This window comes from Dermacentor albipictus, unplaced genomic scaffold (assembly GCF_038994185.2).
Source record: "Dermacentor albipictus isolate Rhodes 1998 colony unplaced genomic scaffold, USDA_Dalb.pri_finalv2 scaffold_11, whole genome shotgun sequence".
In the NCBI taxonomy this organism is placed as follows: Eukaryota; Metazoa; Arthropoda; class Arachnida; order Ixodida; family Ixodidae; genus Dermacentor; species Dermacentor albipictus.
In genome coordinates, this window is record NW_027225565.1 from 7,571,044 (window position 1) to 7,594,962 (window position 23,919).

At 47.8% G+C, this 23,919-nt stretch overlaps 1 non-coding gene across 1 annotated transcript; it reads left to right on the forward strand.

Annotated features, from left to right (window-relative positions):
• The first annotated feature begins 22,761 nt into the window (after positions 1-22,761).
• TRNAS-AGA (transfer RNA serine (anticodon AGA)) lies at positions 22,762-22,843 on the forward strand. Its single transcript has one exon. It is a non-coding gene; the product is annotated as a tRNA-Ser (tRNA).
• The last annotated feature ends 1,076 nt before the right edge of the window (positions 22,844-23,919 follow it).

Here is a 23,919-nt window from a genome sequence, read left to right on the forward strand (position 1 = left end):
GCGACGTACATACGTGCATAGATTTGACGTTATCAAAGAACATGATTCTAGTATCGAATGAAATACTCACTTTGTGCGAATTAGCTGCGATAACACTACCTCTGTTGTCGTTATGGGTGATTTCAATGTGGATGTGTGGATAGCGAAAAGGGAGCGGTTTACGCGTTCTGTGTGGGAGGCATATCTTATTTATGCGTTTTGCATGTATTTGAGCAGCCGGCGTCGAAGAAAGGCCCGAGCTAAAGCTTCCTCTTATTGCATCACACCGGTTCTCTAGGAAACCCAGGAAACATAACGCTGACTATACGGAAGCCCGCGGCCGCAGTGGTTCACAAACAATAAGAAAAAAGAAACGGGAAGAAAGGAAACCCAACGAAAGCTTTGCGGGAGCCTTTATCTCGGCCAGACATCTCACCCGGAATGCCGACGAGCTGTCTGGCAAGGAGTCTAGCAAGGAGAGCTAAAGCTTCCTCTTAGCGAAAAGAGGAAAAGACCTCGAGTATGACCCCTTTGCAGGTGTTGTCTGTGGCCGCGATGTATGCGGCCACCTTGTATAGTCTTTTGCTTATGAGGATTTGCTGGATCCCTGCATAAGCGTAGGCGTTCTTCTTCTCCGGTGTGGAGACGACCATAACGTTTTGAGCGAAATTAGGGCAGACTATGTCGCCCTCGGTTTCTGTGGGGGCTAGTGCAGCTGCCATGGCCAAGGCTTGAGCCAGCCTGATTTGGCTTATATTCTTGACGTCTAGCCCACCCCTTGGGCGGACAATAATTCGTATGTGCACCCTCAGTAGTCTGGGGAGCCTCGACGAGGCTGCGAGACCTTGCAGCACGCCTTGCGGCGCAGCGGTGCGGCAGCCACCCTTCGAGCCCACGTGGGATTTCTTGCTCGTTGAAACTGGTGTTTCTTGCCGAGCTTTCCTGTAGTTGCCCAACGCTGTCGTCCAGCCTGCGGTTGTTGGCTTCTTCGGAGGATATTTCCTCTCCTACCACCATTTCTGCTCCGGGCATGATGCCCATCTTCGACTGGTTAGGCCTAAGTCTACCCGCTCCTAGCGTCGTCGCGGCGTGGTGGGCAAAGTTCCACAATTTCCGCACAAGGGTCACTCACCAAAGGAAGTCCTCAGAAGAAACCGCGTCGAATGGCGCGCATTTCAGCGATAGGTGACACAAAGAGCTCATCGAAAACATTTACGAAAGCGGGAGCAGCTCTTTCCATGTCCGCACTACTCGGCGCCTTCTTCCTCTCGCATGGGAGAACGCCGGGAAGAAATTTCGCGTGCGAAGGCTAGACGGGGCGAGTGGAGAGGGAGTCTCGCTATGCAGTGGGGCCCGCCTGCTGAAGTAATCGGCTAGCGCCACTGAAATATTTTTTTCTCAGCTATTAATGAGCCTACTTGAAACATTTTTGCGGCAGAGCGCTCCCTAAAGAACCCGCCGTGGTTGCTCAGTGGCTATGGTGTTGGACTGCTGAGCACGAGGTCGCGGGATCAAATCCCGACCACGGCGGCCGCATTTCGATGGTGGCGAAATGCGAAAACACCAGTGTACTTAGATTTAGGTGCACGTTAAAGAACCCCAGGTGGTCGAAATTTCCGGAGTCCACTATACGGCGTGCCTCATAACCAGAAAGCTCTTTTGGCACGTAAAACCCCATAGTTTAATTAACGCTCCCTAAAGGACACGTAACAAGTTCCAGCATATAACGAAAATTTTCTATGGGGCAAGTAAAACACTTGCTTGGGCTAGTTGGTTCATGCTTGACTGAGTAAAGGCAAGGCGCAAAAGACAAGGACTGAAGAAGGACACAAACGACAGGACCAGCGCCGGTCCTGTCGTTTGTGTCTTTCTTCAGTCCTTGTCTTTTGCGCCTTGCTATGCGGCCTGGTGAGGGGTCCTTTAAGAGTGGAACGCAACAGCGTCCAAAGATCTCTGACTGCTTCTCAAGCTTCGCGACAACTGCAGCGTATGTCAGCGTAATATTTACCGGGAAACGCTATGTGCTAAGTGAAAAACTCTCGCGGTGAACGCTATGCACGAAGGCGGGCTTTGTGGTCGAAACGTGGCCTCCTGCTTGGGCCGCAATGGATGGATGGATGAATGGATGGATGTTATGAGCGTCCCCTTTGGAACGGGGTGGTGGGTTGCGCCACCAAGCTCTTGCTACTATACTGCCTAATATTCTACCTAGGTTAAACAATGAAAAAAGACACATAAACACTATGAACTACCACGCCCAAATTTTCTGATCCCCTATTGCGAACTGTGTATTTGTGAGTCTCCGTCTTTTGTCGTTTCCCTACTTTTCTTCCACCAATCCTCCAGTCGCCTCTTACTAATGTCTATTGCGGACATGTTTGCTTTACCACTGCTCCCTCTGAACCCAAGGGCTTCAAGGAGGCCAGTTGTGCCTAAATCGACCGCTGGGTAGACGTCTTAACATTCTAATAAAACATGCTCCGTAGTTTCCCTAGCTTTACCACAGCAAGCACATGCTTCTTCTTCCTTCTTATATCTCGCTTTATAGGTGCGTGTTCTAAGGCATCCTGATCTCGCTTCGAAAAGTAATGAGCTTCCCTTTGAGTTATCATAAATGGTTTCTTTCCTGATTTCGTTTTTTCCTGTTAAGTAGTTACTCATGGCAGGTTTCTTTTCCATTGCCGCCACCCATGAGATTAATTCAGCTTCTCTAACTTTCCGCTTGACCTTTGTTGTTGTGTTGTCCACGCTACAGGCCGCATACTTGCTGGTAAGCTTCCTAGTTCTTTTCCTCCACTGTGAATCAATGTTTTTCCTGTACAGATACCTGAACACTCTCCCAGCCCATTTACTTCCATATTCCTCAGCCGTTCCTCACACTCAATTTTACTGCGAGCTTCCCTCACTTCGAAACTAGTCCAGCCCATATCACCCTGCGCAGCTTCATTTGTAGTCTTCCCGTGAGCGCCCAATGCGAGGCGACCCACTGACCTTTGGTTCCCGTGGAGTCCTGATTAAGTGTACCCCTGATTTATAGCAAACAACCGCATTTCCAAAAGTAAGTCCTGGAACCATTATACCTTTCCACATACCTCGGAGGACCTCGTACCTATTGTATCCCCATAGGCTCCCTGCAATGGTCAGGCGGCGCGGCGATCGGCTCAGCCGTCAGCGCCACCGTGTCAGTTGCGCGAAACACCGAGGCGGCCACTGCTGCGGAGGCGGGCTTTTGCGGCGCTCGTTTGAAATCTTTCGGACGTTCTAAATTCCGGTTTTAAGGCAATCGAAAACGTCGATGCCCATTTTTGACCACCGACGCTTGAGAAAGGACATCAAATTTACGACTACAACCACGTATACCGTGTCAAAGAAGTAAACAGCACGGACATCACAGTGAGGTGCTTAAATTAAATTGTGGTGTTTTAGGTGCCAAAACCACGATCTGATTAGGAGGCACGCCGTGGTGGGAGACTACGCTATAATTTGGACCACCTGGGGTTCTTTAACGTGGACCTGAATTACACGGGTGTTTTGGTATTTCGACCCCATCGAAATTCGGCCGCCGTGGCCGGGATTTATTCCCGCGACCTCGCGCTCAGCAGCCCAACACCGTAGCCACTAAGCAACCACCGCAGATCGCGAATTATTTGTCACAACAAAGTAAGTGTGCTTACGACGTCGATCGATGCGTTAACACATCATTATTTTATGCCACTTAAGTGAGCAAATACGGCCGTGGACGTCTTTGAACTGTCATTTGTCGCTTCCTTACTTGGAGCGTGCCTTGCACCTCACATTGTAGAGGTTTTGGCGAATTGGCAGGTAAGTGCTTTTTTTCTCCGTTGACAAGTGCCTCGAGCATATTCTGGTATTGCCCTTCGGGCTCGAATGTGAGAGGGCATTATCGCTGAAGACTCGAGAACAATCAGCTGAGACTAAACAACGTGAAGACTGAACAAATATGCGCTTGTGTGCGCGAGGGAAATGCTAATTTTCGAATACTCGACGTGTCCTGCAGTGTACTGCAACCTTAGTTCTGTTGTTCTAAGCACGAGAAAACATCGGCACGAATGAGCTCGGTTCCAACGTTCACGTCTTGATCTTGGCGCAGGAAGAAGCACAGCGCTTACGAAGCTAGATTTGACACCTAACAACCACTGCGCGTTTGTTTTGGAGCAAGACGAGCTAAACTATCAAAACTGATTTACAACAGCCGGAATCAGTTCAAGCGTTTTTATGCAGTTGACGCTTTATTGTGTGTTTTTAAAGATGCCGCTGTTGGCTCTTTTCATAATTTCTTCTTGTTTTTGCACTTACGTCTTAGTTGTTTAACAGCAATTCGCAAGACCGACACGAACCGCGACGATCCACTTCAGCCGCCGGGTTGCTTCCCCCGGTTTTAAAAGAAAGCGGTACGGTTTGATGCCGACATCCACTTCGCGGTTGTGACAGTCCTTAACGCAGCAGTATCTGCGCTTGTTCTTTTTGTTCACACTTCTCACGAAGGAGCTGCCAAGAGGCCGCGCAGAATCCATCGGAAAATTGGAAAAGCAGGCTTGCAGGCGGGCCTGAGCGGTGAGGGCCTACCCGCGGGTGCTCACCGCCGCTGCCAGGTGGCGCGACACGTACAGGCAAACTGCATTGCAGGGTGCCCTTAGCGCTCTGTGCTTCATATGCTGCATTTCTCTTCCCCTTTACAGTTATGGTTTTTTCCTGTGTTTCCATATATCCATTGCCTTCGTTTATCCATATACCAAGGTATTTATATTCTGTTACCCGAGGTATTTCTTGGCCCTGTATCTCCACTGTCTGTTCACTGTTTTTACTGAATACCATAACACCTGATTTTCTAACACTAAACTTCAAACCTAAATCGTTGCCTTCCGGTCCACAGATATTAGCCAGACGTTGCAAATCACTTTGCTTGTTAGCTAGCAACACAATGTCGTCCGCATAAAATAAACCTGGGAGTTGCTGCTCTATTACTGTGCCCGCCTGTTTGTATGAGAGAATAAACCCGATATTACTTCCTTCTAGCGCCCTCTCCATCCTCACCATGTACATCATGAACAACAGCAGTGCAATGCGGTGGAGGCGAGCGCCATCTGGAAGTGTTTCAAGGAATTAAGCGGCCGCGCCACTATGTGGACTCAGATATTTACGCACCGGCTTGCGCAAATGGCGGAGGTAGTCTCCGGTCTGTGCATTATAGAAATGCAGGAAAAGGGGCTTGTTTGAGTTTTCGCGTTACAAAATTATGTTTTGTCGTATATTTATGTTACTGTCCGAGAGCTATCGCGCTGTGCTGTCGGTTGTGTGTAAATCGCAGTTTATGATTTTCCCACGTATTTGACCTTGACAAATTCAATTAGTTGAGTGAATTCTTTGTGTCACATGAACGGCCTGGGTATGTGTGGTTAGAGAATCCGCCGATACGACATCCGACGCGGGACTCCGGGTGGTTTTTCTGCAACACCGGCTCCTTAGTGCTTTCGCGTTAAAATGTAGAAGTCGTTGCCGGAAAGGCGAAGCAAGGATAGCGATGTCACAAAGTTGGCGTGCAGAAGAGCAGGGCCGCAGGGACCGAACGCTTCGTGTTGCCTTTCTCTTCAACACATTTCCGTAACTTGACATTACGTGACCTCCAACACTAGGTGAAGACATTGCACATGAAGCTTGCAGGGTCCTCGGGTCACGCAGTCCTTTCACCCTCCGCAGAGTACCACCAAGATAGGGCGCGCACGCAGACAGCCATACACAGTCACGGCAGGCATAAAGGGACAAGCGTGCACTCAATTACCCCCCTACCCCCCCTCCCCCTTGGAACTTTGCGCACGCATGATCTGTCACGTGACCTTCAACACTGGACATTGGGCAAACGGCGTGCATCAAGCCACCATCCTCAGCTGAAGCTTGCCCCCGCAGCATACAGCACTCGGGGTGCGATCTTATCGCACTTGGAATTTTACGGAACCTTATGGCTGCGGCGAAACTTCAGCTGTAGCGTCCATTTAGTTGCTATCCCAATAAAAAATGGAGGTCCCACGCAGTGTAGAAATTCATGTTGCGCGAATCGCTTTGCGGAGGGCATGGCTAGAGTCTCGTTTGGGGTGGCGCAAAGTGTTACCAAATGGAACAACGTGTGCTACCTGCAAGGCGAGCACTTGCGTGAATGTGACGCGAATGTGGGTGTGACAACCAGACCACGGCACGACAATGATGACATTGTGGTGACGCCGACGGCTTGACGCCTATGCGAAGGCAAGATGCCTACTCTGCGTGCCTCACGACTTCTGCGCATTCTTCTCAGGAGCACTCGCCTCAGGGGAAGCTGAGGCCGAGTTGAGAAAAACTTTGCGCTCGTGTGCTTTGCTATTGGCCCGCCGCTTTAGATAATAAGTCCAAGATCAGGATTGACTGGAATCACCTCTTGCAAATGATTCTACTGTAATAGCTTTTTTGTGAATACGGACCTTGGTGCGTGTGCAGCTGGTCTCGCTGTTATAAGCAAATTGTTGCTATACGAGGTCGCGCACGGGCCATTCATGCGAAAGCGCACGGTTTCACGAAGGAAGGGGAGTGATAAGAATGGCAAAGTTTGATCCGTTTGCTGCCTGCGTCTATGACTTAATCGGTAGGGCATTTGGCTATTATTCCGGTTCCCCCCGACTAGACTCGTACAACCGTACGCATTGTATTTATCAAAGAGGCACCGAACAAGGCGACATAGACATACCCACAGCAGAATGCCGGTAAGAGGCGAAAAATTCCTCGCATTAGAACAAAATTGCACCACGTGGTCGTCTGAGCCTTATAATTTTGCTAGGCGGATTATGCTCAGTGGGCGTCTAGCGGAGAGAGACCACTGAAAATGCTCGCCGATTGTTATGCAGTTCCTAGAAATATTGGGAGTCACCAACGAAGCGTCTCAGAGCCGTTTCAAGTGTCAGTCATCGCGGAACGAAAGAAAAACCTCAATTCCTTTTTTAAGTATATCGCCAGTGAATCCCATACTGCGAAGCCGTGCAAGCTTTTGAAGAAAGGTAGGTGCATTCCAAAGGTTATTACCAAAAGAGGACGCACTCCGCAACCTGCCTAGATATCGGATTCGACAGCCGAGTTCTGGCAACCCATCTTGGACGGAAGGTTTGCGAGACAGCTTAGACAAGCCACGTGGGCTTGTCTAATCATTCTGCATGCAGACAAAACCAGGTGCAAGATGAAGCGTGCCTCGCGATAGTTCTTGCGACAAAACGTGCAGCATAAACAAAAACACCCCACCACCAAGTTTGGGATGCGAAAAATAAAAGAAAGTTTTTCGCGTTAGCATGGACAGTGATTTATCTTCACGAAGGGTACCAGTTATTTAATAATTAGAGCAGTGAACAATTTTACTTCTAATAAGGCACAGTATTCTATTACTAGAAAAAATTGTATACAAGACATGTTGGTTTAGCAACATGGTGTGTGCTTAGGAAGACGAGGCTAGTGAAGCGTCGACATTCTGGGCCACATTAGGGTTATTTCATCAAACAAAATCGTGCAAGGATGACGAAAAATTCGATTGAAAGTACTACAACGAAGAAAAATACAAGAAACAACTGACGGATAATGAAGCAAACATTTATTGCACATGTAAAATATATTAGTCTCACCAAGTTAAAGTAACCTGACAAAATTTAAGCGGCGTAAAGCTGCAAACAAAAATGAGTTAGCAGCGTTGAAATAAGTTCAGTATGTTCAAATTACAGGGATAAGAGTCGCGCACTGGGCTGCCTATCGAATTTCCGCTTCCAAGAGCGGCCTTCAGCTCGATTCACACTATCGGGTACAGGCAGGACGTTCGTGCATGAGGCGTAGCTATGCTCTGCAGCATAACGGCTCGTCTCCCCTCCGCAATCGATTTTACGAGGAGCCAGGCGCCGGCAATGCCCACAGCGAGCGACCCCACGGTTACCGCCGACACCACGCTGACCAACACAGAGTTCTTCCTCACTAAAGCGGCCAACGCCTGCAAGGAGCCCTGCATGTACAGTACTCACGGATTGAAATAGGACATTCGGAGCGCGTGGCCGTCGCTACATGCAGCGCCCCCCGTGGATGCTCATAGAACCAAGGTGCTGCATTGTGGTATAGCGCGAGGGGGAGAACATCTACGGCGCAGAATTACTCCTTCCGGTCGCCAACGTGCCGGCCTGTGATTTACCACACTGCCTGCGTGGCGCTGCAAGGCTTGCGCGTTCGTGTGCCGACCGAAATGGTTCGGCGGTGCACATTGCCCGTTTCGCGGCGGCGTCTACTTGCGGATCTTGCTTGCGCGTTTTGGCGATGCGGCACGCATGCTGTGCAGTTAAGACACAGGATTCAGCTACGTGATAGCGCCGTACGTGCCTTCATTGACATGATCAACACGTGCACAAAAGAAAAGAAAGTTTATTTTGTCCGTTTTGTAACGACAAAAAAGAAAAGAAGCAGTCACAGGCCTGTCCTCGTGCAACATTTAAACGAAGTCTTAGTATTTTGTTGGTTCGCCACTAGCAGCGAATACGGAGGCAATTCTGCGTGGCAAGCTTTCGTAGAGGCTATCGCCCAAGGAAGAAGGCGCTAGCTTCTCCCATTCTTCTTGAAGAGCCGCGTACAGGTTGTCCGAAGAACACCTGTGGAATGGCCGACGAGACAGGGCCTTCTTTATTTCAGCCCATACATTCTCAATAATATTAACGTCCGCACCTTGCGGAGGCCAGTTCAGCACCATCACACACTTGTCTTCCAGCAGGCGAGTCACGGATGCTACGGTGTGAACTGGGCTCCGGTCGTGCTGGAAGTAAAACAAGCCGTCCTTAGATGGGCCAACCAGGGCGTACGGCATAAGGACAGTGTCGAGGAGGTCTAAGTATGCTGCGGCATCAAAGCGGCTGTCCGGGTGTACAAGCGGACCCAAGCTGTCTTTGCAAATACACCCCCACACGTTCACGCTACATCGACCGCTGCTTGCAACACGATGCAGATTTGGGGTGTCGAACCTGGCCGAAGGAAGCGGAAAGAACACAAGACATTATTTTACTTCACTGCGATTGATAACCGCGACAATAGGGGTCCGGCTCTTGAATGTTGGCAGAATGCACTGCTTTAGTGACCATTTCTACGAACTGCTTGTGTCCAACCCACGAAACAAGGCGCTCATGAAAAGTTTTTTGGCGTGCGCTCTGCTGACAGGCGCTTCTGCTGACGTCAGTACGACCAACAATGCCGGGTGTTATCATTTCGAGGCTGAATAAAGAAGGCAGTTTCTCGTCGGCTACTACACAGGTGTTCGCACGAAATAAGCTATTCTTTTGTGGAGATGTTTATCATATCTACGAACGCACATAAGGCGCAATCTCGCAGCTGGATCCCGTGTCTTGCTTGCACAGCATGCGTGCCGCATCGCCAAAGCGTGTGCAATGAGAGCGTCGTCTGCTCGCGCAGGTGTGCACCGTCGAGCCATTTCGATCAGCACACGAAAGCGCGCAAGCCTTGCAGCGCCACACTGGCAGTATGTTAAACCACAGGCCGGCTCTTTGGCGACCGGAAGGAGTAATTCTGCTCCGTAGATGTTCTCCCCCTCACGCTATACCACAATGCAGCACCTTGGTTCCATGAGCATCCACGGGGGGCGCTGCATGTAGCGACGGCCACGCGCTCCGAGTGTCCTATTTCAATCCGTGAGTACTGTACCAGATTGCGCGCTCGATCGAGGCAGGCGACCTCTTTGACGTGTCCGTAACACCGTAGCCTTACATACCGTTGGGTAAGCTGCCCCGGTCGCTGCAGAAGGAATAGGGCACGCCGCAGCGATTGTGGCTCAGGTTCCACATGGAGCAGTTGAATTAGATGTTGTGCTGCCAGTCCAGGTAGCCCCGTGAGGTGATGTCACAGCAGCGCAGACACGACTGGAGCGCGTTCATGAGGTCTTCCATGTCCGGTTCATCCCTGTAGGTGATTATGACACGCCGCGGAACGTTCTAGGGACGCCGTATGTGGCTGGGGAGGCCAAGCGTGGGACACAGAACGGTCAGCACGGCCACGAGAAAGGCTGCGACCACGACACCAGACAGGCAAAAGCCGTAAAGAGAGTGTAAGCGCGTGTTCTCGCGCAGAGCGCCGACGCAGCCGAGTCCGGATAAGACGAATACGAGGCAGCTGACGACGATGAAGAACATGGCCGGATCGAAGGTGAGATCGACGTAACGGTGCAGGATGCGCAACGTCACCATGAAGATGTAGACGCCCATTAACGTGGTCGCGCCTGCTAAAAACCAGTAGACCAAGTTCATCAAGAAGGGTATTCCTTTAAGCAGCAGTTCTATGGACATGGCTGAATGGTTGCGGTGCCAGGTGCAGAATTACCGTGTTTAGCTCTCGTTCAAAGTATTTCTGGTATTTCCGCCCCTTTTTGAGGCTAGAATGCAATGGACATGCGCGTTGCGCCTTCTGAAGTGTCTGCTGCTTTCGCTGATGATTTTCAAGGAATTGATCAGCTGATAAAAATGGTGTCTGCGATATACAGTCAAATTCCTACTATGGGCGTTGTTGGCACGGCCCAGCCATCGCTCAAACAATAAAAAAAAGATGTAGAGACTGAGACATAGTTACTTGAGCGGGGCATCTTGCAGTGGATCTTGATATTTTATCAGGACGTTGAAAACGCTTTTTTTGTTTTCATATTTTGTTATCGCTTAACAACAAACGTCGGCAGATTTACCATACATCCTGTAGCGTGCGCAGCAAAGAAGAACATTAGCCCTGCATGAAGACTATGTAATCAGACAATGATAGCACTACAGCGGTCGCCGTTGCCTCAAGCCAATCGCTTCGCAGCCTTTGTGTGCGCGGAAAGGTGCTATGTACTTCTGCTGAGCTTAGCCGGAGCGTCAACGCCGCTTCATCATTTGTCTGGCCATTTCAAGATACCGCCGGATGAATCTTGCTCGTGGACAGCGGGAACAGCGACGCAGTGCCTCGTTTTCGAGGACATCATCTGCGACGCATCCTCAGCGCCACCTCGGGACCAAGTGACGTCATCATGCCTGACTATAAAGGAACAACTACAGCTCTGCGAGTTCAGTGGGCATGGCAAACCGATCTTCGGCATGATGTCTAAGCCTTTCTTCTGTATCGCGCAGGTTAGTTCATATTTTACTACGCTTAGAAGTGATTGCCGCAGTATATTGGTCGTGCCATGCCCACAACAGTGCATTATCATAGCATACAATGTGTATTCTGTGTGTCGGCTTCTTCTTTGCGGGGATGTGGAATTGAACCCTGGTCCTCAGACAGCAGAACTTCTGAAAGAACTGTTAGAAGGGCAACACAAACTTGCCGCTGAAGTGGCGGCACTTAGGACTCAGCAAAGCACGATGGAAAAGTTAATGTCAGATATGGCGTTACGTTTCGACGAAATCAATAAACAAGGTGCTCGCGAATTGCATCCCTTGAACAATCGGTGAATCTTCTGCATAAAAAAATCATTGACCTAGAGGACCGGAGCAGGCGGTCAAATTTGATTGTTTTCGGGGTACAAGAAGGCAGCGACGAAACTGTTACTGATTTGAAGCAAAAAGTCTTGAGGGACATCTTTTTACAGAAACTTAATGTTACCTGCAACTCGGTAGGGAGAATTCATCAGTTGGGCAAACCTAGCAAAAATAGGCCAGTTATAATATATTTTCAAGATTATAACGAGAAACAGGAAGTATTGAAAAACGCATACAAGCTTAAAGGATCGAGAACGTCAGTTCAAAGCGATTTTTCTCCGGACACGCGCAGAAAGCGGAAACTTTTGTGGGAGAGTGCAAAAAGCGAGAAAGAACTGGGCAAGAAAGTAAAACTTATCAATGATAAGCTACGAGTGAATGGACAATTGTTTATGTGGGACGAAAACACTAACTCCAGAATAGAATTAAATACTCGTCAAAGCTCATCCGCCCCTCAATGAATTAGTTCGACTACTAGGAATCTACGGGTTTTAAACATAAACGCGCGCAGCGTAGTGAACAAAAGTGCCCTGCTTGAGGCTACCCTCTTAAATTACGATCCACATGTTGTTGTGATTACTGAGACTTGGCTGCGCGATGACATTGATAACACAAGCGTTTTTCCACCTTCTTATCAAGTATTTCGACGTGACAGGCCTTCCAGAGGAGGCGGTGTAGCTGTATTAGTCAAACATAGCATACCTGCTTTTCTACTTCGGCAGATTGAAAACCACGAAAGTATCAGCCTAAACTTTCGCTGTTGGGGACGATCCTTTTTATTATTCGCGGTTTATCGTGCACCTCAGTCACCTACGCAGTTCCTAAATGACCTTTACGCGCATATGTCGACTTTTTCTCAGGATAAAATACTTCTCGTTGGTGATTTCAATCTGCCTGGCGTTAACTGGGATTATTCTGCTTACAGTTACGATCAGAATGTCGATTACTTGATTGATATTATGCTAACTAATAACTTGCAACAAATTGTGACACAGCCGACGCGCTTACAAGAAGATAGTGAAACTATGCTTGATCTCATCTTTATTAGTCGCTCTATTGAAAATTTTGTCACCTCTGTAGAAAAAGGTATTTCGGATCATGAACTTGTATATTTTTCGTGTCCCATGGACCGTTGCGATATTGCCCTTGATAAGACAGTGATTGTAAAGGATTTTTCCCGTGCCAGAGATGAAAGTGTTTTGGACTACTTAGATCACAGGCTGAGTGAATTTGATGGGAATGACGTCGTGGTGCTCTGGAATAAGTTCAAAGAAATGTGCCATTTCTGTCTCGATAACTTTATTCCAAACAAAATTAAAAAGAAGTCCAAACGTAATCCGTGGATTACACGAAAGGTACTGCAACTTAAGCGAAAACTAAAAAGGCTAAGGCAACGGCATGCTCTTTGCACTGAGATCCAGAACATTCAAGAGGCCTTGAATCAGGCTGTATTCAAGGCTAAGCAACGGTATTTTCAATATACCCTGCCTAGCTTTATGCGCAGTGCACCAGGAAAATTCTGGAACCATCTAGCTAGCACAAAGAAACCCATTGACTGCATTGTACACAATGGTGTAACGGTTACTGATAAGCGATGTATAGCAGAACATTATAATCAATTTTTTCACAGCGTATCTTCAAGTGCCCCGAACCATGTACCCTTCAGCTGTACCCCTTGTTATGTTGATCCTGCTGTTATATCGACGAGCGGTGTGGTTTCTATGCTGTTAAATTTAAAAACGAAATCATCACCATGCAGGACCGGATAACATCCCAAATGCCTTTTTGTACCGCTATGCAGAAATGGTTGCACGTTTTCTAGTGCGCATTTTTGGTGTATCTTTATCTTCAGCTGCCCTTCCCAAAGATTGGCGATCGGCTCGGGTTGTACCGGTGCTTAAGAAAGGCGAAGCGACATTAATAACGAACTATCGACCGATTTCCCTTACTTCATCTTGCTGCAAACTATTGGAACATATTATAGCTAACCAGATAAAAGAATTCTTAAGTGACAACAGCATCCTGACACCGGTACAGCATGGCTTTAGGAAGGGGTTTTCCACCGTCACTCAGTTAGCTTCAGTCATCCACAGCTTTGCTAGCATTCTTGATAAACCTGGTCAGATTGATGCTGTATTTCTGGATTTCAGAAAAGCATTTGATCTTGTTTGTCACCATAAGCTAATTGAGAAGCTCGAAATAATAAAACTGCCGCCATACTTAATTAGCTGGATTTCTGCATACTTAACTAAGCGCACACAATTCGTCAGCATAAGCGACTGCTCTTCAGAAGAAGTGCCAGTTACTTCCGGTGTTCCTCAAGGAAGCGTGCTTGGCCCTTTGTTATTTTTAATATATATTAATGATATTGTAGAAGTAATCGCTCAACCCGTTCAATTAAGATTGTTTGCTGATGATTGTGTTTTATTTAATGAAATTAAATGCCACGAAGACCAAGTCCTCTTAAATTCTACCCTTCAGAGCATTAATTCCTAGTGCCAGCAGTGGAACATGGAGCTCAACATTAATAAAACAGTTTCTATGAGAATTACTAAAAAAAGTACCCTTTACTGTTTCCTTACGATCTTGCATCTCAACCCTTATCCGAAGTAGAGGAATATAGGTACCTGGGGGTTTTCATAACGCACGATCTTTCCTGGAATAAACATATCTCTACTACATGTGCTTCAGCTTTAAGAAAACTTGGTCTGCTCAGGCATAAATTAAAAATGGCACCTCCGGAAACCAAGCTGTTGGCTTACAACACCATTATAAGGCCTACACTAGAATATGCGGCAATTGTTTGGGACCCGTACACGAAATGCAACATCGATGCATTAGAAAAAATTCAGCGAAAAGCTGTGCGCTTTATATTTTCTAAATACCGTTCAACAGACTCACCCTCAAACTTAATGAAAATGAATAATATACAAACACTAAAATTGCGGAGAAAGATTGAAAGGATTAAGTTCCTCTATCTGCTTCAGAATAATCGGCTATCTCTAAATCCGCAGCAATACATACAACCACTAACAGGGCGATTAACAAGGCACCGGCACGCCAAGTCATTAACTCCGTATTTTGCCAGGACCAACACCTTTAAATATTCCTTGTTTCCTCGCACAATAACCGAATGGAATAACTTGCCCATATCGCTTCTTATTGACACTGACAGCATTGAATGTGTTGATAGCTGAACATGCGACAGTTGAAAAGTGTTGTTTGCTCCTTTTTATCTTGTTTTGTTGCAGTGTTTCTGATATTGTTTAATTCTTTTTTTTCCCCTGCAAACATTCCAATGTAATTAATTGTTGCTCTTACTGTTTTGCTACTCATGTATTCTTGCATTCCCTTGTTGTTGTCTTTTTCTGTATTTCTGCCCCTCCTGCAAGGGCCACTACAAGGCCTGCAGTATTTTCTAAATAAAATAAATAAAATAAATCGGGACAGCTCCCGCGACATGCCAGCACTCTGGTGGATGGATGCATGAATGGATGGATGCTATGAGCGCCCCTGTTGAAATGGGGTTGTGGGTTGCACCACCACACGCGTTTTTTTTTGTACTTTGCCTAATGTGTTACACATCTTATCTTTTTTTTTTTAACAACGGAAAAATTTCCTGCATCAAGGTTTCTGAACAATTATTGGGAACTTTGTTTTTGTACGACTCCGTTGTTTTTGGTATCCCAACTTTTCTGCCACCAAACCTCGAACCACGCTTTATTAATCTCAGTTGCAGAAATGTTTACTTTCCCCCTGCTATCCCTGAACCAAAGCGCTTCAAGGAGACCAGCGTAGCCTAAACCGACAGCTCGGTAATCTTCACATTCTAATAAAGCATGTTCTATCATTTCCCTAGGTTTACCGCAGCAAGTACATGCTTCTTCCTTGGTGTCGCTCCCGTTATAGCTACGCGTTGTAAGGCATCCTGATCTCGTTTCGAAAAGTAAAGAGATTCCGTTTAAGTTATCATGAATTGGTTCTTTCCTGATTTCGTTTTTACCTCTTAGGTAGTTACTCATAGCCGGTTTCTTTTCCGTTACCCCCCCCCCCCCCCCAGGAGATTGTCGCAGCCTTTTTGACATGCGTTTAACGTTCTTTGTCGCCATGTTGTTCACTATACCGGTCGCATACTTGCTGGTAAGAGTCCTAGTTCTTTTTCTCCGCTGTGGATCAATGTACTTCCTGTACAAATATCTGAACACTCTCCCAGCCCATTTACTTTCTTCCATATTTCTCAGTCATTCTTCAGAATTTTACTGTTAGTTTCCCTCACTTCAAAACTTGTCCAGCCCACATTACCCTGCACGGTTTCAGTTGAAGTCCTCCGGTGAGCGCCGAATAAGAGGCGCCCCACTGACCTTTGCTTACTATCGAGTTCTAATTGTACCTCCGACTCCAGGCAAACAACTGTATTTCCCAATGTAAGCCGCGGAAACATTACACCTTTCCACATGCCCCGAGCACCTCGTACCAATTGTATCCACATTGCGCTCTGTGTTTCATTAGGGCCGCATTTCTCTTCCCCTTACTGTTATTGTTTTCACCTGTGTTTCTATATACCTAATGCGCTAGTTTGTCTATACACTGAGGTATCTTAAATATTTTGCCCGTTGTATTTCCCAGTTCTGTATTGGCACTGACTGTTCAATGTTTTCATTGAATAACATTAGACCTGATTTTTATCGCTAAATTTCAGACCGAAATTCTTGCCTTCCTGTCCACAAGTATTAGCCAGACGATGCATATAACTTTGTTTGTTAGGCAGGAAAACAATGTTGTCCGCATAAAATAAACCTGGAACCTTCTGCTCCACTGCTTTACCGCCTGTTTGTATGAAAGATTAAACCCGATATTACTTCCTTCTAGCGCCCTCTCCATCCTCACCATGCACATAAGGGTGCATTCACACGAACGGACGGAGGAGGAATTTTCGCAGCGGATGGCGCATCACGTGACGCGCGCGTCATCAAAACTTGCCGCCCTCGCCTTGTCCGGCCTCCTCCGCTCGCGGTCCGGATTGAAAATGCTCGCCGGTATTTCCATCCGTCCGTTTGGCGGTCGTCTGGCCTCAATTTAACGTAGTCAGCGTCAAATCTGCCAACATTAGACGGGTTGGCGTGGCTACGATGGCATGTTGTCGGCTTGATGCATCCGTGGCTTGATGCCACGTGTGTTTTTGTTGTGCAGGAGTGACCGCATGTGCTTTTGTTGTGGTGCAGCGGGAAAGGCGAGTCGTGGTTGCACGCGCATTCCTATTTAGACCGCGTAGCCTGCGTGACCGGCACTTTTTTTGCTCTTGATGATGGATTCGAAGTGCTATTTAATATAGAGCACGCCGATTATGCAAGCGTGCAGCTGCGTTACAGGCTATGGCAAGAGATGGCTCTCGAAACGGCTCAGCGGCATGCAGAATCAGCGCCTTACTCTGTCGGTTTGTGTTATTTGCTATAACTTCATTTTGGGGATAATGTCGTGCTGCGTAACCAAAAAAATAAAGAGAGAGGGCAGGCCGCTCAGCCGTGTCTCTCTTTTTCTGTTTTGTGGTCAGCAGCATGTTACCAGTTCAATATGAACCATGTAGCCGAAACATTTACTTCATTTTTGGGAATGCTCTTCTAGATTTGAACCATTATGTTTTCTTCATCTGATTGAACCTCTGCAGAGTTTCTAAAAACGGTTTTCCCGAACAAACGCCGCACCTTCAGGAATTTTCACCCAGAGGAAAAGCATCATCTCCTACAATAACCGGGGGCATTTCAAGATCCGGCGAACCTGCCACTTTTACAGTTTTGGGCAGTCCCGCATTTTATTTCATCAATTGCTTTTCGCAGAGGTGTTGACTGCCAAATTCCGCCATCACCTTGTGAACCAGGGGCACCAATGTCCAAATAGCGAAACCTATAGTTCGCATCAACAAGCTCAAATAGCACTATGCTGAAGGTTTTATTGTAGTGGAAATACAAAGAGCCTGAATATTTGGCTTGATGATGCACACATGCTTTCCATCTATCGCACCAATAGAATTGGGGAACTGCCATTTTTCTTTGATGTCTTGCATGGCTCTGGACCACTCTCCGTAAGTCTTGGGGGTCTTCAAGAATTCGTCTTTCAGCTCCAGGTAGATTGCCACACATGTCTCTTTTATGAGCTGGTTGACAGTTGAGTGTCCTCCCTGAACTGTCAGCTTAAGGAGTAGTGCGTTTCTCCTATTAAAAAAGGAAAAACAAATTGTTGGTTACGCGAAAAATTAACAAAGAAAGACAGAACTCCGCATTCGAATAAAATATGCACATCTGATATTCACACTGGAATCTGTGTAAAGCGAATCTCTTATAAAGCGGCTATTTTCATGCTATGAAACTAAATTCCATACACACAGTTGTTTTTATTTCACCATATTTCCAACATTCTTATGCAACATGCGTATACGATGTTCATGCGCCGTGGCGGTCAAAACAATTTAGTACTGTTGATGCGCCGTAGCATTTGCTATATCTACACCGAAATACACGAACTGTTCATTGCGAGAGGTAAGGGCGGTCACGTCACAACGAAGATGTATTTGTCATTGTACACACTGCACAGAGATGTAGAACGCTAAAGAGTGGTTTGGTTCTTTTTTTTTCGTTCCATTCCTGCGTCCACGGGCTAACGGAAATAAGTGCACGCGCACATTACACGCGACGTGAAGCGCGCACTTCCCAAGAGAGCGGCAGCAGTCACAGTGGAGAAAGCTGGGGCATGCCTTCGCTTTAAAAGTCAGCGCGCCTCATGAAAAGTGACACTTGATACTTCAAATTGAAGCAAACGCTAGTGCTTACCTGCGGCGAGAAAGCGAAGAGTGATTTGAAGCCGTGTCTCCGCTGGCACAGATGGTCTCACGATGGTTTCTTGCCGCTCGATTATAATATAATCCGCGTTCAACATATTATGTTGAACGCGGGCGAGAAGTTCGAAAAACTGCGTGCTGCTGACGCGCAGTAGGCGCTTGTATTCGGCCGGATCACACTCGAGCAGATCTTCACAAAGCAAGCTCTGAACACAAAGCGTATTCTTCGATATCCGTGGTTTCCTCCAGCATAATCGTTCTCTTTTTACAGCCTTCACCTAGCCGTCGTCACTCACTTCGAGTAGAACAGCCAACGCGGACAAACGCCGCCTCTGATAGCTGTCTATCTTGGAATGCGCACTCGTACCCAGCAATTTGGCAACGTGCGTGGCGTTGGCGCCGAGAGTAAGCACGCGGATTCCGCTAACGGCGCTCCGGCTGTGGGAATTCGACCTAACTCGTCTGCGCCGGATTCAAGTGATGACGTCACTATTTTGTCCGCGGAGCAGGCGGGATTTTGCCCTCCCGTGTGTATCCACCTTAATAAGCTGCAGCGCGGATAAAGGGAACCCCTGCCTCAGTCCCTTCTTGATATCACCTTTCTCCTCGCTCCTCAGCCCTTCCCATTCAATTCAAATGGTATTTTCTAGGTAAATCTACCTCAGAAGCTGTAGCTGTATAGAGTAGTTGCATAGGCCTTCTTCCTTCAGGAAGTCGCAGAAAATGTTTCGGTCAGCGTTGTCATACGCTCCAGTAATGTCGACAAATGCCGAATATAACGGCCTCCTTTCTTCTCCGGTTATTTGAATACAAGGAATAAAGAGAAATAACTTATCATCCAGAAGGCTACCAATTCCACGTGAAGTCATTCTGAAGTTCTGCCAATATGCCATTATGTTCTGCCCATGCTTGCAGTTTCAATTTATTTGCCCGCATTGCTAACCTGTATATTACCGATGTAATGGTAAACGGTCTATATGAGTGAATTCTATCTTCTTTTCCCCTATAGCTTTATAAATTAAGTTCATTCTACTATGTCGCCAACTGTCTGGTATTCGCCTGTCTTGCAAACTTTATTCTAGTGCCTTTAGCAGAGCTTCCTTAATCTTTAATCCTAGTTCAATAATCAGCCTAACGGGAACCTCCTCTAACCCTGTGGCTCTGAGGTTAGGACATTTATCTCCGGCTGTTTTACAGTTAAGGTTTCTCAGCACTAGCTCATTTTCTGTCTGGTTCTAGTTCGTGCTCTTTATTTGTTATCCGAATCCACCTCGTCATTGCCTTGAAATCATTCGGCGGTTATTTTCTGGATATACTTTAATGCCGCGTCCCCTTCCAGTTTGTTTCCAGCCTCGTTTAGGATATGTCGTAGTATTGTTCCAGACTTGTTACCGAATTAGTTATGTAGTGCTAAAATATTTTAGGTGTTGCCTTCTTTTTCTAACGTGTTTTTGAAAACCAACGTCTAACCATCTCTACCAATGGCTCCAACGCCTTGGCTCTCAACAAGATCTGTGCCCAATCTCAAAACACCCTACGACTTCCTAAACGTATCTCTAACCGACGAGGGGGACTCAAAGAAGAGAGCCTTCTCCGCCTCGTCCAATGCTTTGTCCTACGTTGCTGGGTACCTCAACTGGCAGCGGGCTGAGCAAAACAAGCTCGACACCCTCATACGAGGGGTCTACAAGCAAAAACTTGGCCTCCCGCATTGCACCAGCACTGAACTCTTCAACCAAATGGGAGTTCCCAGCAACCTTTCCGAATTCATTGAAGCCTAACAACGCTCTCAGCTTGAACGGCTCACCCTTACTGACACGGGACGCTTTATTCTATGTACGCTTGGCTTCACCTACCATCAACAACAGGGCCCCAAATAACCGATCCCGACCGACATCCGTAGCTGGATCTACATAGACCCTATCCCTAGAAACATGCACCCTGAATATAACAGGGCCCGGCGCCAAGCTCCGGCCAGAGCTATCATAAAAGCCCTTGCTCACGTACCTGGCGTCACATTTGTTGATGCAGCCCAATATTTCCATGGCACACGATTTGTGGCCGTCGCCACACGCGGTGGAGTCCTACACCACGCCTCCAGCATCACTACCTCCACTGCCGAGACGGCTGAAAAAGTGGCCATCGCCCTGCCCACTTTAGATCCCACCTGTCACACCATCGTGTGTGACTCTCGATCAGCCGTCACTAACTTCAGCAAAGGCCGTATTTCTCCCCAAGCTCTTCGCTTCCTCTGCCAGGCACCACACTCTAAAGTATGCATAATCTCCCTAACATGGATCCCGGCCCATGTGGGTCCTGTCCACCCATACCTCCCCAATCTCAAGCAGGTCACCCACTGCATTGCGCGAGGCCTAGTCAACCGCGCCGGAGTCACTGGAAACGAGTTGGACACCAGGGACAATCTGACCACTTATAACGATCTCGTTAAGGCCTTTTACTTCAGTCGCCGAACCTTCCCCCCGCCTCACCCAAAGTTCAGCCGGGCGCAGGCTATCACCCTTCGTCTGCTACAAACAAACACGTACCCTTCACCCGCCCGCCTCCACCTTATATTTCCAGACGTCTACACTAACCCCAACTGCCGGTGCTGTGGCATTCACCCGGCTACGCTTCCGCATATGCTGTGGGAGTGCCCAGCACAGTACACACAGACCAACACCACGACTCTCTCGTCGAGGTTGCATGAGGCTCTGCGGAGCTCCGCCCTCGACGACCAAACCTGAGCGACCCAGCACGCCCACGAGGCGGCGGCGAGGCAAGCCCTCGACGTCCCTTTGTGGGAGGCTTAGGCCCGGCCATCATAAAGTGCTGGTTGTACAATAAAATTTTATTCCTCCTCCTCCTCCTCACCCGAAAGGCGAAGCATCGATTGCAAATTCAAATTAGTGGACAGCTATACGAAGTAAGGATAGTAGTTTTATCGGCCGTATAAACTAATAAACATAGATGTACTAACTAAATTAACAAGCATGGTGTCACGCACGCACAAGCAAACGCGAACACATATCTCACTCCATGACTGCGGAAACTCGCTGTCAAAACGCTGCAGTGACACGTACCGATAAAGCGAGGTATAAGAAGGAAGAAGCATGTGCTTGCTGCGGTAAAGCTAGGGAAACTATGGAGCATGTTTTATTACAATGTGACGAGGTCTACCCAGCGGTCGATTTAGGCACCACTGGCCTCCTTGAAGCCCTTGGGTTCAGCGAGAGCAGGGGAAAAGTAAGCATGTCCGCAGTAAGAGGCAATTGGAAGATTGGTGGAAGAAAAGTAGAGAAACGACAACAAATGGAGACGTACAAAAGCAAAATTCGCAATAGGGGGTCAAAAAATGTGGTTTTGGGAGTTCATAGTGTTTTTTTTTCTTATTTAACCTAGGTAGGACATTGGGCAGTATAATAGCGGAGGTTGCTGGTGCAATCCACCGCCCCGTTCCAAAGGGGACGCTCATAACATCCATCCATACATCCATCGGTGAATTGGCAACAAGACGCATATAATGCATCTTCGTACAGGTATACCACGGGATTGTTTTTTTAGCTCTAATGATTTTTTTTAGAAATCGTCTCTGAATGGTAGCGTTGTTCAACCTTTCCAGGCCTGTTTATTTAGGAGGAGTAAAATACCTGCATGTTAAACCGAAACGTCCAGGCAGCTAACTAAAACATTAAATAAATAATTTTTTAATTGTTCACATTCGGGCACATGTTCAGACTCCGGAATCGCATTAGATTTTGGGGTTTTACGTGCCAAAACCAAAATCAGAGTATGAAGTGTGTCGTAGTAGGAATTTCAGATTAATTTTTACAACCTGGGGCCGTTTAACGTGCATTTCGCCGCCATCGAAATGCGGCCGCGCTGACCGGCATTGGATCCCACGACCGCGTCCTTAGCAGCGCGACGCCGTATACCCACTAAGCCGCCATGGCGGGTGCAACTGCGAAATTGAAACCCAGCAGTAGTGAAGTGAATTTCAGTTAGCATAAATCCTAAGCCTAGCACCAATTTGGAGATATTCATCGCCGCAGCTTGTCAGGAAATGCATTGGTTGTTCTAGTTAAGATCGTGCTGAGCTGCTAGGGGGTACTTAGGGCGAGTGTTAAATTTAATGCCAATTCATTTGGCAGCACTTTTGTTAAGGACGTATATCGCGGTTACAATGGCTATTTCTTGAATCTGCGCCGTACATTTGTTTGTTTTTTTCTTTTTCTTTGTCTGCATTTGGGGGGGGGGGGGGTCAAACACGCAGCCAACTTCTTCGCTGCGTGTGCGCTACATCGCGAACGATGCAGTTGAAGTGACCTGGTGCACAATGAAAAGGCTGGCCGCGCGTGCGACGACAACGCTCGCAAAGAAAAGAAAAAGAACTTGCAACGCAGAGCGCACCGAGCAGAATGCGCGCAGGAGTCAGCTGCAGTCGTGGCCGAGCGGTTAAGGCGATGGACTAGAAATCCATTGGGGTCTCCCCGCACAGGTTCGAATCCTGTCGACTGCGATTTTTTTTTCTCCATGGCGAGCCCGTATGTTTTTGTTCGCGGAGCCTGTGTGACAAATTTATGCTTAAATATCTCTTTATTTGACATGTAGAAGCAAGGGTACTGTGATCTTCGCTTAGCGCATTGCTGAAGCATACGATAAGCACAGAAAGAGAACTTATGCAACTAACGTCATCATTAGCAGGTTTTCATTCATTCATTCATTCACAAAACTTTATTAGTGCCCTGAAGCCGGGTCTTTTCAGACCGAGGCGGGCCGCGTCCACGCCGGAACCGCCAGGCCGAGCCTTATGGCGTCATCGTGGACCCTCTGGACAGCCCGTAGCTGATCTTTATATGAAGAGCTTGTTATCATCTTGTGCCAGTAAAGCCATTTTTCTCCCGGGTCGGCGAGAGTCGCGAGACAGCCCGCCAGCATGTGTCTGATGTCAATGATGCCATCGCACACGTAACATTCTTTCCTAATTTCTCTTTCTGGCATCATTGCTTTCAGTCACCGCCGGCGTAGTGGCGCCACCGACGATTCTCACCGTACCGTTGACTTTATCCGCCCAGGCGGTCCGAACTGTCGGCTTGGCACCAGGTGTTCCATCTTCTAAGCGCGGCTGCGCTCCTCCCGACTTGGAGCGGCTTCTCTCCCTTGCGGCCGATCGCGACCGGGCGCGTTCCCTTCGGCGAGCTCGTACCACATAGGGTGTTTGAAATCTCTGCTTGCACGCCTTGTCTGCGGTGGGATGGTCTACTCCACAGAACTTGCACTTGGGCGTGCAAACGTGGTCCGCTCGTGGGTTGGGGGCTCCACACCCTCTGCACTGAACAGTGCGGCGTTGGGCACACGTCCGAGCGGTGTCCTACCCTAAAACAAGTAAAGCACACATCAAATTGTTTCCTGTAAAGATAACATCTCAACAAGGTCGGCCCGTAGCGCACAAAGTTTGGCACTCTATACGTCCATCGAAGAGGACGATGACTGAGCCCGACGTCTTGATGTGCTTGGCGGCCAAAGCGAGCGGGTCGCGCTCATGCACGATATTCCTTGTGATAGTAGACTGGGAGTCCCTGATGTCGACTTGTC